General features: G+C 33.2%; 1 protein-coding gene across 7 annotated transcripts in view; it reads left to right on the top strand.

The window, feature by feature from the left end:
- CCDC102B (coiled-coil domain containing 102B) overlaps positions 1 to 16,430 on the top strand; it is a 187,644-nt gene that overhangs the window by 64,014 nt on the left and 107,200 nt on the right. The window lies entirely within an intron of this gene.

Raw genomic sequence — 16,430 nt, forward strand, 5'->3', positions numbered from 1 at the left:
TCCCTGTCTCTTTCTCTGCCAAATAGATAAATAAAATCTTAAAAAATTAAATAAATAAAAATGCAATAACAAAAAACCCCAAGTATTTGATTCGCAGTTCTAGAATGTCAGAAAAAAAAAATTTCTCCCAATCTGCCTTAACAAATCTAGAAAATAAAGTCTTTACTGTTAGTTTCGTAGTCTGCATTGCTTTTGAATGCTTCCATGGTATTCTCTGGGTATTGGTAAATTTATTGATTTTTCTCTTCTCTTCTCTTCTTTTTTTTTTTAATGTCTTAATTTAATTTTAGTTTTTTCAGTGTTCCAAGATTCATTGTTTTGCTTCTTTTCTTTCTTTCTTTCTTTTTTTTTTTTTTTTTTTTTTTGAGAGAGGGACTCTATTTTGAAGAATTTTCTTAATTAGGAAGTCTAAATATAAAATCATACAGAACTTCCATGGAAAATATCAAGAAAACAGTTTTCTTACTCGAATTGGTAAGCTTTAAGAAAGTTATTGATTTAGGGCGAGGCACAGGAGTTTTGAAAGGGATAGCAAGGTGATTAAGTGATTGAAAGGTAGAAGGTTTTGTGGAAGGTTGGAACAGGAGAGAGAGCAGGGATGACAGGTGATGATCTTGGTGTTCTGTGAAGCGTGAAGGACAGCAGTCTGCCTCCCATGGGAAGGAGAAAAGCCGAGTTAAAGGAGTGACTGTCTGGAGCTAGAGGAAACAAATACCAGACTGACTTCGGATTTAAAGCACTGGCCACGTTCACTTAAATCGGAAGATGATATCACCAAATGTGGGTATCTTTTGTTACCCGTGTTGGAAATGCAATAGATTTTCCTGCTGACACAGAATGCAGTAGAACTCCCATGAAGTAGAAGCATAAATATACTTAGAGTGTTAGATTTTCATTATTGCATGATCAGTGCTTCATCTTTTATCGTTAAACACTGTTATAAGTCCTGGTTGAGTTTACAGAAAGGAAAATCAGCTTTTCATATCTCTATTAGGAAGTTCCAGTATTTTATTTATTTATTTATTTATTTATTTATTTATAAGATTTATGTATTTATTTAGAGAGAAAGAGAACAAGCATGCCAGCTGGAGGAGGGCAGAGGGAAAGGGAGAGAATCCTCAAACAGACCCTCTGCTGAGCGCAGAGCCCCACGAGAGTCTCAGTCCCACCAGGGTGTCAGCTCATGGGATCAGGACTTGAGCCAAAATCAAGAGTTGGCCACCCAGTTGACTGAGCCGAGCCACCCAGGCACTCCTGGAAGTTTCAGTATTTTAATAAGAAAATATATTTGAATCATTTTATTTAGAAAGATTCAAAATCCACATCACATTAATATGTCAAATAGTCTTTGTTCTACTTTATGAAAAGTGTTAAGTTTTTTAAAAATGTATTCTGTGACAAATTTTAAATGTTAACCAAATGATTTATTTCAGAAGATATTTCTCTTTTATATCCTCTGAACTTTATAATCATGTAGAAACTGTGGCTCTGTGTGATCTCTTGATGATGGACGTTATAAAGCAGTAGAAAACAACTGTCTGTGGTGGTTCATTTTAAGTAATAGGAAAGCATTTGAAAAAACATCGTAATGAGTTTGAGTAGCTCCTTTATATGTTAGGGTTAAATATATGTATAGCATAAATTATATCTGTTACATGTTGAGTATTAATTGAGTAGGTTGATACTTTGAATTAATCAAGAGGAAGAAAAAGAAATCTAGAATTTAGTGAATATTTAAGAATTATCTATTTTTAAAATACAGAACATACATATTTAGTTCAAATTGAAACTTCTGCATTTTTTGTGAAAGAAATATTCTCTCTGAAGAATTAATATAAGAATAGAGCCTTGATACCCAAAGGAAGCTGAGTTATTTTGGTAATCCAGGACTAAAAGCTTGGCTAGAATAAGAAGTGCAATCTCCAGGTATGCAAGAACAGGAAGCCTGGAGAGGCTGGAGTGGAAAGACAAAGGGAGACCAGCAGGTAAGGCTGGTGTCGCTCCAGTAAGGATCCTGGATTTAATCCTGAGAAGAACAGGAAAGCAAATTAAGGTTTTTCAGCAAAGATGAAATAATCAGATTAAAAATGCAAAAATATCTCTGCAGTTGGTGAGTGGTGAACAGCATTGGAAGGGAGAACTGCTGGTACTCTTTTCCAGGAACCTGAGTGAGGGGGCTATCTTTGGACTCAGGTGGCTGAGAAGGAGAAAAGTAGCCGTAGATTAGAAACTTCCTTGATGGTGAAATGAACAGGGCCTGGTAATTGATTGGAAATAGGGGATGATGAAGAAGGATCAGTAAAGGAAGTTTAAATTTTTGGCTTACACAAACTGAGAGGATAGTGGTGATATTGATTAATGGGAAAAAAATGGAGGAAAGCCGGTTAATCTTCACAAGAGTAAGAAATAGAGGCATTCCCTAAACTCCCTGAAGCAGCAAAATTCATGTTTTCTGTTTCCACGTAAACACAAACACACACAGCAAATAACTCTTTACATTTCCAACAGACCTGAGGATTCCACATGAAGAAAATAAGATTAATTTGTTAAGGCCCAATGGACATACATAAACATAATTGCATGCACATGGATTTTGGCAGTTGTAAGCTCTTTTAATTGAATGGTTCAGTTGGTTTCCTCTAGATTCATTAATTGAGTATCTTCTATCTTCTAGTTCCCTCTAGGTTCATTAATTGAGTATCTTCTATATTCTAGTCACTGTGAACACAAAGATAAAAAGCAAGTTGCAGAAGCTCATAGAAGCTCATAGCCTGATGGTAGAAACGATTATTAAAATTACTATGTGATGTCATAAATCCAGAATAAGATAATTAACTTAGAGCATGGGGCCACAGATAAAAAAGGAGCGAACTGAGCAGGAAACTTAGTTTAGACACATCATTTTTCTCAGTTAGCCATCCTCCCCCCCCACCCCCATTATATGCTCAGATACCACACACAGCCCCACACATGAGTGTGTGTGTGTGCATACACACACACACACACACACACACACACACAAATTACTAAATTGAACTGTATTTGGGTTTTCAAATAGTTTCTACACCAACATCCTTTTATAGGCACAAAATCTGTTCTTTTTAAGACTGTGTAACTCATATATTATAAGTGTAAGCTAAGAGTTGATGACAGGACCAGAGTAGAGTAATAGAACAGCTTTGCTTTTAATGTATGTGAGCCTTTATATGTGAATTGTACATCCTGTTTGGACAGGAACCAAGGAAACATCAGTTTGAGTTGTTTATTTCAGTGTATCATTTCATGGTTCCCATAGCTTCAGATAATTTGGAAGTGGGTTTGTTTACATTCCTCTATCTTCTTCTTTGTTTTTTCCTTAAGTGCTTTGCTTTCTAAGTTGTATTAATCTCATTTTTTCTCGATTTCATTTTAGCAGATATTTTATTGCCCAAAGGAGGGATAGAAAATAGAATAAACTGTTTAAAGAGCTGATTGTCAGGATTTTATCTGCTATCTTCACTGAAAACTTGGTACTGGTAATAAGAAAAGTGTGAACATTGGTTTTATATTCTATATTTTAGTTTTAGTCATAAATTCATGATATGCAGAAAGGGAATCTTATATAGTAAAAAGAGTCATAAAATAATAGTTAACCCTATCGAATGTCAGCACTGTGCCTGGATCTCTACGTAGTACAGCATTGCAATCGCAAAGCAAACTGATGAAGTAGGTCTCATCACTCCATGTTTATTGTTCAGACTTATCTGGAAAAGTTGACTTCTCCAAGATCTCACACCTGGTGGGAGGTTATATCAACCTCCTTTGCAGGATACCCTCCTTCCAATTTCCTTCTCACCTTTTGGAGTAACAAGAGAAAGTACAGAAGTTTTCTTCAAAAAGCTAATAGCTATTGTAAAATCAGGAATAATGGCTAAAAGCAGCAGTAAATAGTTAAGAGATGTTTGACTAACGTTGAGGTATAACATATGGGAAAGAAAATGCTTTTATATTCAAGTTAACTTGTTATAGTAACAAGATGTGCTTACCTGCTCTGTTGTTTTACCTTATGATAGTGTATTTAAGCCAGAACAGTCCCAAAGTAATCAGAATACTTTCTTATACACTGTTTAGGGGGAAAAAAAAAACAAACTATCATCAGTTTTTTTTAATTTTTTTTAACTTGTAGGAATATCTGCTGTTTTAAAATGTTACTTTTTTTTAAAATTTCAGATTTTTTATTTTATGAAATGTTTAATTGACTTACGATATTTGAGAGTTCTTCTGAGTTGTGCAGATTACTTTAAAGCATAGTAGAAATTTGAATATTGGTTTGTTTTCTAGATTTTATGCAACAGAACTTAGTGGGAGACTTGAGACTCTGAGGTCAGATCTTTTATGCTGCCAAAGATTGTTAGAAATTTAAAAGTAGATCTGGCTTTTGTAAATATAATGAGAAAGTGGAATTCAACATTTGAATCTAGTCTTCCAAAATATCAAGTTACTTTCTTTTTTCTTTTTTCCATTTTAATTTAAGCATTTGAAGAGCAAAATAATTTTCTTTATTCTTTTTTTATGTGTCCCAAATTTTTGAAAATGGAAATATGTTCAAAGAAGTTAGAAGTGGTTGGGTTTGTCTCCTACCATGCCCACCCCCCACTACAATTTGTTTTAGTCCTCATTATTTTGAGGCAAGCCCAGATAATCTTGTTGGTTATCTATCTAAATTAAACATTTTTATAAATGCAAGAAAGATAATGGTAAATGGAGACATTATCAAGCATATGATCATAGTTTTTGTGTGTGTGGGTGTTTATGGGAAACAGGACAATTGGCTCTTTTGTCATGAAACTTAAGGGCCTTACAAACCATTTGTTTGCTGTGACTCAAGCCTTCATTTCCATTAAGAGGAGAGATATTTGGTAATGAAATACTGATAACCCAACTTAACTCTTTTAATAAGCTTTGATTTCATGTAACAAAGAAACATCCTGAGAATTTAATCTAGGTGATTGCATAAGTAAAGCATGAATCAAATAGTATATTATGTTAGGTTTCCTTGCATTAAAGAGACATGAGTAGAGAAAGAAAACATTTTAATTATATTATATGAACAAATTTCATCAAGCTTTTTGTTGAGTTAAGCAGTGAATTAACTGGATTTTTTTTTTGTTTTCTGCCCATTCAAAATCCACATAATAAACTATTTCAGTACACCTAATTGGGAATCATTTCATTTAAGCGAGGTATTGTCCTTTCAGGGAATATATTTCCTTTCAAGCAGAGCTGATCTACAGTTTGCTGACAGCTGTGAGCTACATGAGCTAGTCCTGTCACCGTGTTCTCCCCATCCTGTGACCAAAGACACTGATACGTTTTTCTCTACCGCAAGCAGAGGGATAATTTCCCTTCTTCTGTGCTGTCCCTGTGCGTCCATTAGAGTACACACTACAACATATTGTGATAACACTCCCTGTATCCTGTGTATTCTGACACCTAATCCAAAAGCTTCTTCAGGGCTAGAAATCTGGGTAGATGTAGTATTTGGAAAGACAGCCTGGCAACTGGCTGTTTCCTTATTATCTAAATGATGAGGCTCATCAGTGTTGGCTTCCTGTAAAGTGAGCAGGTTGTGAACATATGCTGCTCAATGGATTTTTAAAAAGGACACACCCATGTAGCCACCACCCAGATCAAATAATAGACCCTTGTTAGCATTCTAGAAGCCTCCCTCAGGCCTTCTCCCAGTCATAGCCTTTCTAACTAAGGGTAAACACTATCAATCTCTGTCATGAAGAGTAGCTTGGCCTCTTCTTGAACTCCAAAAGGTATCATTTTGTACCAGCTCCTTTCACTCATCATTATGTATAGGAGATGTATCACTCTGCAGCGCCAGAGCACCCATTTTTATTGTTCTACAGTTTTCTATCCATGACTATAATGAACTTTCTGTATCTATTTTTAGTTTATGGAAAATGGACAGTTTTAGTTTTGAGCTATTAGGAATAATGCTACTATGAAAATTCTTATGGGTAGTGGCTTTACATTGAATTCCCTTGATAACTGATGATGTAAGAACATTTTATATGTTTAGTGACTGAAGATCATCTTTCATGAAGTATATTTAAACATATCTGGCATGTTATTAAAAAATCATGTTAGATTTTTCTTGAAAATTTCTGATAATTCTTTATACATCCTAGACTTGAATCCGTAGTAGGTATACATATGGCCAAGGGCTTCTCCCATGCAGTTGTTTGCAATTACATTTTGGGAACAGTATCTTCTCATGAACAGAAATTCTTAGTTTATTAATAAAGTTCAGTGTACAAACATTCACCCTAATGCTTGCTATCCTGTTTGCTTTCTACAAGGTAATGAGAGATTTTTCTTAATTAACTTTTTTTTTTGTCAGTTCTCTAATGGAAGTGAACTTTTTATATGGTGTGATATAGCAATTAGTTCCATATGGATATATGGTTGACTAGCACCCTTTGTTGAAAAAAGGAAAAATAATTTCTCATACTGAACTGTCATAAATCAGGTACCATTGACATGAGGGTCTGTATTTGGACTGTGCTCTCTTGCGTTAGTCTATTTGTCTCTCCTTGTGCCAAAACTTCATTGTTCTAATTATTGTAGCTTAATATTGTTTTCATATCCAGTCATATAATTCCTTTTGTTCTTCTTTAACATTTTCTTGGCATTTTTCACTATTGACATTTACAAAGGAATGTGTAGAATCGACTTGCCAGTTTCCACCAAATCAATCTTCTTGGTTTTTGAGTGGGATTACATTGAATCTGTAGGTCGATTTGGGGAAATGTCATCTTTCAATCTTAAGCTTTCCAATCCATAATCATGACATAGCCCTTCATTTATTTAGATATTATTTAGTTTCTTTCAATAATGTATTGTGGATTATAGAACATATGTTTACCTATCTTCTGTGATATCCCTAGCCATTTTGATATATTTAATGCAATTATAAAATGACATTGTTTTAAAAATTTTATATTTGATATGTATTTGTTTCTAGAACATAGAAATACATGTGATTGTGTATGTTGACTTTATATTGAATAACGTTACTAATTTCACTTACTGGTCCTAACGGTGAATTGATTTGAATTTTTACTACATACTACAAGCATGTTACAGTATAGTTTTATTTCTTCCTTTCTACTCCTGTTTAATTTTCTTTTCACTTACTGTATAATACTGAGTGATAGTAATAGCACGTACCCCTTTCCTGTTTTCCATTTGGGGGAGAAGCTTTCAATAATATATTTTTAAGGATTATTGCTTTAGGTTTTCTGTGGATAACTATTATCATATGACATATTTTCCTTTTTGTATTTGATTTGCTTGGTTTTTAAATCATAAACTGCTTTGAATTTTATCAAATGCTCTTATTTATTGAAATTCTTCTCCATTTTATTAGCATGGTTTATTAAATAAATTGCAGTAGTTGATAAGCAGACGCTAAACCAAAGTTATGTCCCTGGAATATATTCAACTTCTTTATGATATATTAATCTTTTTAATCACTAGGTTTTTCTTGCTAATGTGTCTATGTATGTTTTTATATTGATGTTAGTGGGAGATATTTGTCATAAAGTTCTTGTCAGGTCTTGGTATGACGGTTGTTTTGACTTCACAAAATTAATGGGGGTGTGTTCACTCATTGTCTTTTATCTAGAAGTGTAAAAAATTAGTATCATTTCTATATATGAAAATATTATCTTTATAAATTCTTTACAAATAATCTTTGCTGAGAAAAGAGACACTTTTCTCTTAAATATCTCTCATTCATTTACTCTTTCATTCAACCACAAATATTTGCTTAATGTTTACTTTAACTCACACACTGACCTGGCCCCTGGGGACAGAATGATGAGTGAAAACAAACATGGTCCTTACTCACACTGAGCTCACAGCTTAGTGGGAAATACAGAGAGCAATCAGATAATTTTAAAACATGGACCAAACTCTGTTAAACATTTCTGAAGAAAGGGTACAAGTTCAGAATTCGCAGTAAGTGGAGGCTTTTGGAGGCTTCCTAAGGAAGCTAACAGTCAGAAATTGATCAGTTAATTCACCTTCTCTTACTGGAACTGACATCTAATTCTTGTGGTTAGAATGCTGCTACTGAGAATAACTGTTGGTCAAGTGTGCTTTATTTTCCATGTTTTGTAGCAGATTTCCCAAAGTAAAGGAGTTTGGTAATCCAGGAGTAAATTCATGTCCTTCACTGTAACTGAATATCTGGCACAAAAACTGCATATTTAAGTCAAGAAAGGAAAACACTGACAATAAATGAGCCTCACTGGGCTCTTAATAGCAATGACTAAAATAAATACTTGCTGCCTTTCTTAAATTCGGTGTAGTCATTTCTCCTACCTTTTTTTTATCAGTGTTTGTATTTTCTAGGTAGTTGCATTTTATATACTTTTTTCTGTCTTAATTTCCTAAATATGGTATTTATATGTTATATTAACTGTGATTACACTGGAAATTAGCTAATGCAGTACAAAGGCATGCCAAACAGGCAACAAGATGATATGCGCAATTTGTTGGAAAGGTCTTTTTTATTTTAAGATTTATTTATTTATTTTAAAAAGAGAGAACATCAGGGATGGGGAAGAGGGAGAATCCTGAAGCAGACTCCGCACGGAGCACAGAGCCCATCCTGGGGCTCAATCCCAGGACCCTGAGATCATGACCTAGCAGAAATCAAGAATCGGCTGCTTAATGAACTTGAGTCACCCAGCACCCCACAAAGTTTTTGTTTTTGTTTTTGGATATCATATATATTTATTGTAGAAAATGTAGGACATGCAGATGAACTAAAAGGAATTACCCATTTTTCTACCATTTAGAAACCACTTACAGTATTTTGCTAATATTTACCCCAGACCTCTTTTTATGCATAATTTACCTTTCTTACTTTTGTTTTTATTTTTTTAACTCCCAGTTTATTTTAAATTTTTTAAATTTTATTGTGTTATTATGTTATTAAAATTTTATTATGTTATGTTAGTCATCATTAGTTTTTGAGCAAAGTTCTTTATTTAAAAATTATTTCTTAGGGAAAGTATCAATAGTATTTAACTAGTAAGTTAAATTAATTTAAAAAAATTAAAATACCCAGTATGTCATTTTGAATAAAGAGTATAAATATTATGTAATGTAACTTTAAGTAAAAATAAAATAAAATACCTAAAAATAATTTCAGAATTCCCTTAGGTGACAACAGCCAAATAGTTGCAAGATTTGTATTATTCTTTTTGGAACATAAATGAATTTGGAGGTTTTGTTAAATACACTGTCAAGTTTCACTTTAAACTAGTAACTTGTAAAACTGTGAAATCAGAGCCCATTCTAAATGTCACAGGAATTGCTTTGGAAGTTTTCTAACAACAATGAAATTTTTTATTGTTTAAAACAGAAATTTTACAGATGTAAATAGATTAATGTTTAACGTATCAAACTGATATCTTTGTTTGAAATAAGGAATTTTAAAATATGATTTCTAATTACATTCCTGAAATAGATTTAAGTGAAAGAACAGTAGCCAGGAAAATGAAAATACTAGCATGTGCACATTGTCACTCTAATAGTAGAGAAGAGCCAGACTAAAGTGGTATTATAAATACTTGGAAATCTTTTCTGTTAGACCAGAGACTGTGCAGTTACAATTAATAAAATTTATCTGTAATAATAAAAAGTTAGAACAGTTTTTTCTGAGGAATTTGTCTGTCGTACATAGACCCACTCTCACACATCTACATCTGCACTCAAAATAAGTAGAAAATGGGCATAGAAAGATAAATACAATCAAATATACTATTTGGGTTATGGTGAAAAGTGAAAAGACTCAAATATGTGAAATGCTTAAGAAAATGTTTGATAATCGCTCTCACTCTGTCTCTGGATTTCACTATAGATACCAAACTCTTCAGTTTATCATCATCTGATTTACAGAAATTATTCTTATATCAAAAATGATAAATATTACAAAATATATTAGTTGTTAAGCACTGAAAATACATGTTATCCTCAAATTGATTTCAATTCATAAAACTAAAAAACAGATTTCAATGCCACTTTATGTGTTCAAAATAAGCACTACTAAACTTAAATAAGGTGCTATTTGCATGGACAGCTTTCCTTATACTATTGTAATTTGCATTGAAAAACGGGAAAGAAGTCTAAATAATTTGTAGAGCATTTTCATTTTTCAAAAGCAAAACAATATCTTGATTTTAATTGTAAAATTTCTTTTTAATAAATTTAGCATTTATTAGAATGTCAAAATGTACAAATGAACATGCCCATTTTTATATATAGCTATAGAGAAAAATCCTATTTGTTGAGTTACCTAATTATAGGTAGTTATGTGCTCTTGAGAAACATTTTAGGAAAGTAAATCTGTACTCTATTTACTTTTTAAGTTATTAAAGGCATTGTTTCATGTCAGTTTATATTTCCTGATACTATTACCCTTCAAAGGGCCAACTTATACCAGTGAAAACCCAGAATATTTTTCCCTTGTTGGTTTTTTATTTCCCAGATGTCAGCAGAGGCAAAAAATAGATTTTTCTGAAAATTAACATTTTTTTGGTGAAAACTTCAGTCTTTTAGTTATTTTAAAGTAATTTGTAAAGAAACTTTTCTCTGCTGTCAAACCAGTATCAGAATTTTAGAGAAATTACTAATAAATGGAAGCTGTCTGTAGACTCTAAAATTGTTTTGGGATTTCAATCAGCTTAAATAAAATAAGCAAAAACAATAAAAGGTAATTATGTTCATTTGTGGCCATCCTCCTGATTACACATCTCGTTTGCTTGGTCTGTGATGCCTTTCTTCCTTTTTGGATTAGTCACATAATGTTCTTCCTATAGACTAATGGCGTGAGTACCTGTCCTTTGTGATAAGCTTCAAAAAGACCAGCCAGTTTTACCTTAGGTCAACACAAGTAAATTAAACAAGATAATGTAATATTTCATACATTTGATTCCCTGAATAGAATGTATCTTTAGTGCCGTGTGCTCTTTACATTTTAAGATCATCTGAAGCTACACCATAAAATTGACTTACTTTAATCCTATGATTGGCATTTTGGATTGAGATTTACTGTTTCTGATTCCCTCATTTTATATCACTTTAGTAAAGTCAGTTAGCCTGACTTTAATTGGTCAGTTTTAACAATTTATTTCTTAAGTATTGACACTTTTGTGTGAGGTTGGAGTAAATTGTGATGGATAGCAATGATAATTGATAATTTGAGGAAGTGCTTTTTTGTAGTCATATACTGCCTTTCTGTTTTGCTGCACAACAAATTATACCAGCATTTAGTGGTTTAAAACAGTATTTATTGTCTCACAGTTTGTGTGGGTTAGGAATCCAGGTGTGGCTTAGTTAGGTGTCTGAAGGGGATGTAATGAAAGTGTTTACCAGGGCTAGAGTGGTCTTTAGGCTCAACTTGGGGTGGATGTACTTCCAAGTTTCCTCAGAATAGTGTGGGCAGGATTTAATTTTTTATAAGCTGTTAGTCAGTTTCTTGACTTAGTTCCTGAGCCTCTCTACAGGGCAGCTTATGAAATGGCTCTTGGCTTCATCAGAGTGATCACCAAAAGGGCAGTTGACAGAGTGCTGCCAAGATGGAAGTCACACTCTTTTCATAACCTAACTTCAGAAATGATGCTTTTCATTCTGGCAATGTCATATTCACTAGAAGCCGATCACTAGGGCCAGCCTCAATGAACAGGAGGGAATTACACAAGGTTGTGACTACTAAAAGTTGGGGATAACTGGAGGACATTGTAGAGATGTGCCCACTATACTCTTTTTATAATAATGTAAAAACTTGATATGTACATTGGGAAGAAACATTCTGAACTGTTTTTCTTACCGTTCTATCCAATTTCCTAGGCTTTAGGAATCCTTTGAAGCCATAGAACAAAACATAGTTATGTGGCTTGAAGTCATGGCCCTAATCTTGCTTTTTATTGGCATTTATTTTTTATTAGCAATACTCAAAATGATCACATCATTACTTAGCCACTATCTATAACTGAAATCTCAGGATAAGAGTTAAAATGAAAAAAATTATATGCTATAATGTTCACATTATTTCCACAAGGATGTGGCACATTTTCAAGTGGTGAACGAAAAGAACTAAAAATCATATATCTGGTGAAATGATTCTTCAGGAAATAAAGGGAAATATAGAGACCAGTTGAAGAGAAACTACCCTTAAAAGAAGTTCTTCAAACAGAAATAAAATGATAAAAGAAAGAATCTTGGTACACCAGAATACAAGGACAATCAAATGCCACAAATATGATTACATATAATAGAACATTTTATCCTCATAAATTTTATAAATCACATTTGATAATTGAAAGAAGAATCACAGAACTATCTTATATTAGAGAAAGTGATATTTAAGAATGGAGCAGGTACAAGCACCTATAAGGAAGTAAGTTTTCCTCATTTCACTCAAAGTGGTGAAATATTGATTTCAATTGACTCTGATGTCACATTTGTATATTTTAATTCCCCTGGGCAACAAGTTTGAAAACTATACAAAGCGATACACTCAAAAACTTTTTAAGTGTATCAGGCAGACAATATCTTTAAAAATGCTCAAGTGATCTGCATGAAAGGAAAAGAAAAAAGTGTGACAAACATGAATGAAGTAAGGGAAACAGAAAACACAGTAATATGGCCAATATAAGCTCTAGCATATCAGTAATTATCTTAAATGTAAATGGCATAATTTCACCAATTAAAAGACAGAGATTAGCAGGGTGGATAAAACAAAAGAACAAACAAAACAAACAAAAACTAGAGAGGTAGAAAACCATAAAGAAACCCTTAACTATAGAGAACAAACTGAGGGTCGCTGGAGAGGAAGCAGGTGGGGGATGGGTTAAATGGGCGATGGCTATTAAGGAGTGTGCTTTTATGAACACCAGGTGTGGTAAGTGAATGATAAATCACTAAATTCTACTCCTGAAACTAATATTATATTGTATTGTTAACCAACTAGAATTTAAATAAAAACTTGAATAATAAATAAAAAATTTAATAAAAAAATTTTATTTAATGAGCAAAGTATATGCAATTAACAAGAAACTCATTTCAAACTCAATGACATACAGAAGTTGAAATTTAAAAATCAAAAAAAAATGCACCATGCAAGCATTTTTTAAAAATTATGTTCAGTTAGCTACTGTATAGTACATCATTAGTTTTTGATGTGATGTTCAGTGATTCACTAGTTGTATATAATACCCCGTGCTCATCACAACACATTCCCTCCTTAGTACCCATCACCCTGTTATTCCATCCTCCCCCTGCCCCCAAAACGCTGTTTGTTTCCTGGGATCCATAATCTCTCATGGTTCATCTCTCTCTCTCTGATTTGTTAAAATGAAAGCTAGAGTGTCTATATTAATATCAGAGAAGTTACTTAGAGTGAAACAAAACAAAAACACCACAGATTTACAGACCAAGAGGAACATTTCATGATAAAAAGATCAATCCACAAGGAACACATAATGATCCTAAATGAGTATGCAACAAAGTAATATAATTTTTAATTGCATGAAGCAAAACCTGGTGGAGCTGAATGGTGAAATTATGGCTGGAAACTTTAACAACTCCTCACAGCAACTTATAAGCTAACTAATGAGTCTAGGAAACAAGACCAAAACTCTGTGAAGATAGAGATCTGAGTAATGCAGTCAACCAAAATGATCTAATTGTCACATATAGAACATTCTACCCCCAAACTGTAGAATACATGTGTTTTCAAGTGCCATGGAATCTGTGCCAAGACAAACTGTGTCCTAGGCCAAAACAGCCTTTAATACCGAAACAATGAAAATTATGCAGGGTATGTTCTCTTATCATAATGGAATCAACCAGAAATCAACAATAGTTGTATTTCTAAAGAAGTAAAGAATTAAACAGAACATGTCTAAATAATGCCTGGGTCAATGAAGAATTCTCAAAGGAAATAAAAATTATACATTACTGAATGAAATAAAATTATAGCATATCAAATATTTAGGAGACAACTAAAGGAATGCAAAGAACAAAATCTGTAGCACTAAATTCTTACATTAGAAACAAGGAAAAGCCTGAAAACAGTAAACTCCTACTTAAGAAATTAGGAAAAGAAGACAAAATATACCCAAATAAAGAAGAAGGAAGGATGAGGCACCTTGGGTGGCTCAGTCATTAAGCTTCTGCCTTTGGCTCAGGTCATGATCCCAGGGTCCTGGGATCAAGTCTTGTGTCAGGCTCTCTGCTCATTGGGAAGCCTACTTCTCCCTCTTCCACTGCCCCTGCTGTCTGTCTCTCTCTCTCTCTCTCTCTCTCTCACTGTGTCTCTCTCTATTGAATAAATAAATAAAATCTTAAAATTAAAAAAAAAAAGAAAGAAGGAAATAATAAAGGTAAGAGCAGAGATCAATGAAATTCAAAACTGGAAAACAGTAGAGAAAAATCAGTGAAAACAAAGTTGATGCTTCAAAAAAGAATAGTTAATGAATATCTATTCATTAGATATAGAAAAAGAGAGTAGAAATAAATCACCATTGATGATGTCAGGTTATAATAGAGAAATCACTATAAATCATGCAGCTACTAGGAAAACAGGTGAATATTATGAACATCTTTATGATCATAAATTAGCAGTCTAGGAGAAATGCACTAATTCCTTGAAAAACATAGCTATCAAAATCAACCAAAATGAAACAGTAATTTGTCTTACAAATATTAAATAAATTTAAATTTATAATTAAAACTCTTAAAAAAATGAAATTGGCACACCCATTTGGCTTCACTGAAGGATTCTATCTGTTTTAATCTATTCAGGCTGCTGGAACAAAATGTCACAAAATGGGTAGATAATAAACAACAGAAACCTATTTCTCATAGTTTTGGAGTCTGGGAAGTCCATGAACAGGGTACCAGTGTGGTCACATTTTGGCAAGGGCCTTCTTCCTGGTTCATAGCTTGTACCTTCTCACTGTGTCCTCACATGTGGGAGGGACAGGCACGCTCTCCAGGGCCTCTTAAAAAGTCACTAATCCCATTCATGAGGTTCCATCTTCATCACCAAAGCACTGTGCAAAGACTCCACTTCTTAATACCATCATATCAGGTATTAGACTTTCAACATTGTTATTTGGGCAATGGGAGATTGGGAGGTAGTCACAAACATTCAGACCATAGCACTACTAAGTATTTTAAGTATTAACATACTCTTCCTAAAAATTAAAGACGGCCTATTTCCCAATTTGTTTTCTGAAGCCTGACAAAGACAGTGCTAAAAAAAGAAAACTACAGACCAATACCTTGCACAAACTTGTGTAAAAATCTTCAACAGAATCTTAACATGAGGAATTTAAAATATAAACAACTATACACCATGACAAAGAGGAACTTATTTCAGGTATACAAGGCTGGTTCAACATTTGAGGATAAATCAATATAATTTCACTCAACAAGAGAAATAATAAAAGTCATTTAATCACATGAATTGACATTAAAAAAGCATTGATATATAAAAAAGTACAGTTCAGCACTCATTCATGATAAAAACTCTCAGCAAGCTAGGAATGGAGAGGAATGCCTCAACTGGCAATAAATCATCTGGAAAAAAAATGCAGTTATCATCATACTTAATATGGAAAGACTATTTTCCCCTAAGATGGGGAACATGACAAGAATGTCTGTTTTCACCATTCTTATTTAACATTAACTTGGAAGTGCCAGCCACTGCCATAATGCAAGAAAAATAAATAATGAGCACTTAGATCAAAAAGGAAATTATACAACTATCCCCATTTATAGATGACATGAACATCTATGACATGAACATAGAAAAATCCCAAGGAATCTTCCAACAAAACTCCTAGAATAAATGAGTTCAGCAAGGTTGCAGGATATAAGACCACCACACACAAAAAATCAATTTTATTTCTGTACACTAAGTACATAGAAAAGAAAAAAAGAAAGAAAAAATCATTATATTCATTCCAAAGAAAATGCAACTTAACCAGACCTGTATAAGCCTTATAAGCTGATAATTGCAAAATGCTGATGGAAGAATTCAAGGAAGAACTAAATAGGGCAAGCATACTGTGTTCATATAAATACACTGTATCTCCCTAAATTGATATATAGGTTATATTCAATTCCTATCGAAACCACAATAATTTTTGTGTATGCACATATATGAGCTTTTTCTTTTTTTAATTTAAAAAAAATTTATAAACATATAATGTATTTTTATCCCCAGTGGTACAGGTCTGTGAATCGCCAGGTTTACACACTTTACAGCACTCACCATAGCACATACTCTCCCCAATGTCCATAACCACACCCCCCTCTCCCTCCCCTTCTCCCCCCAGCAACCCTCAGTTTGTTTT

The sequence above is a fragment of the Mustela putorius genome, unplaced genomic scaffold (genome assembly GCF_011764305.1).
Source record: "Mustela putorius furo isolate JIRA1106 unplaced genomic scaffold, ASM1176430v1.1 tig00000835_pilon_pilon_pilon, whole genome shotgun sequence".
Lineage (NCBI taxonomy): Eukaryota > Metazoa > Chordata > Mammalia > Carnivora > Mustelidae > Mustela > Mustela putorius.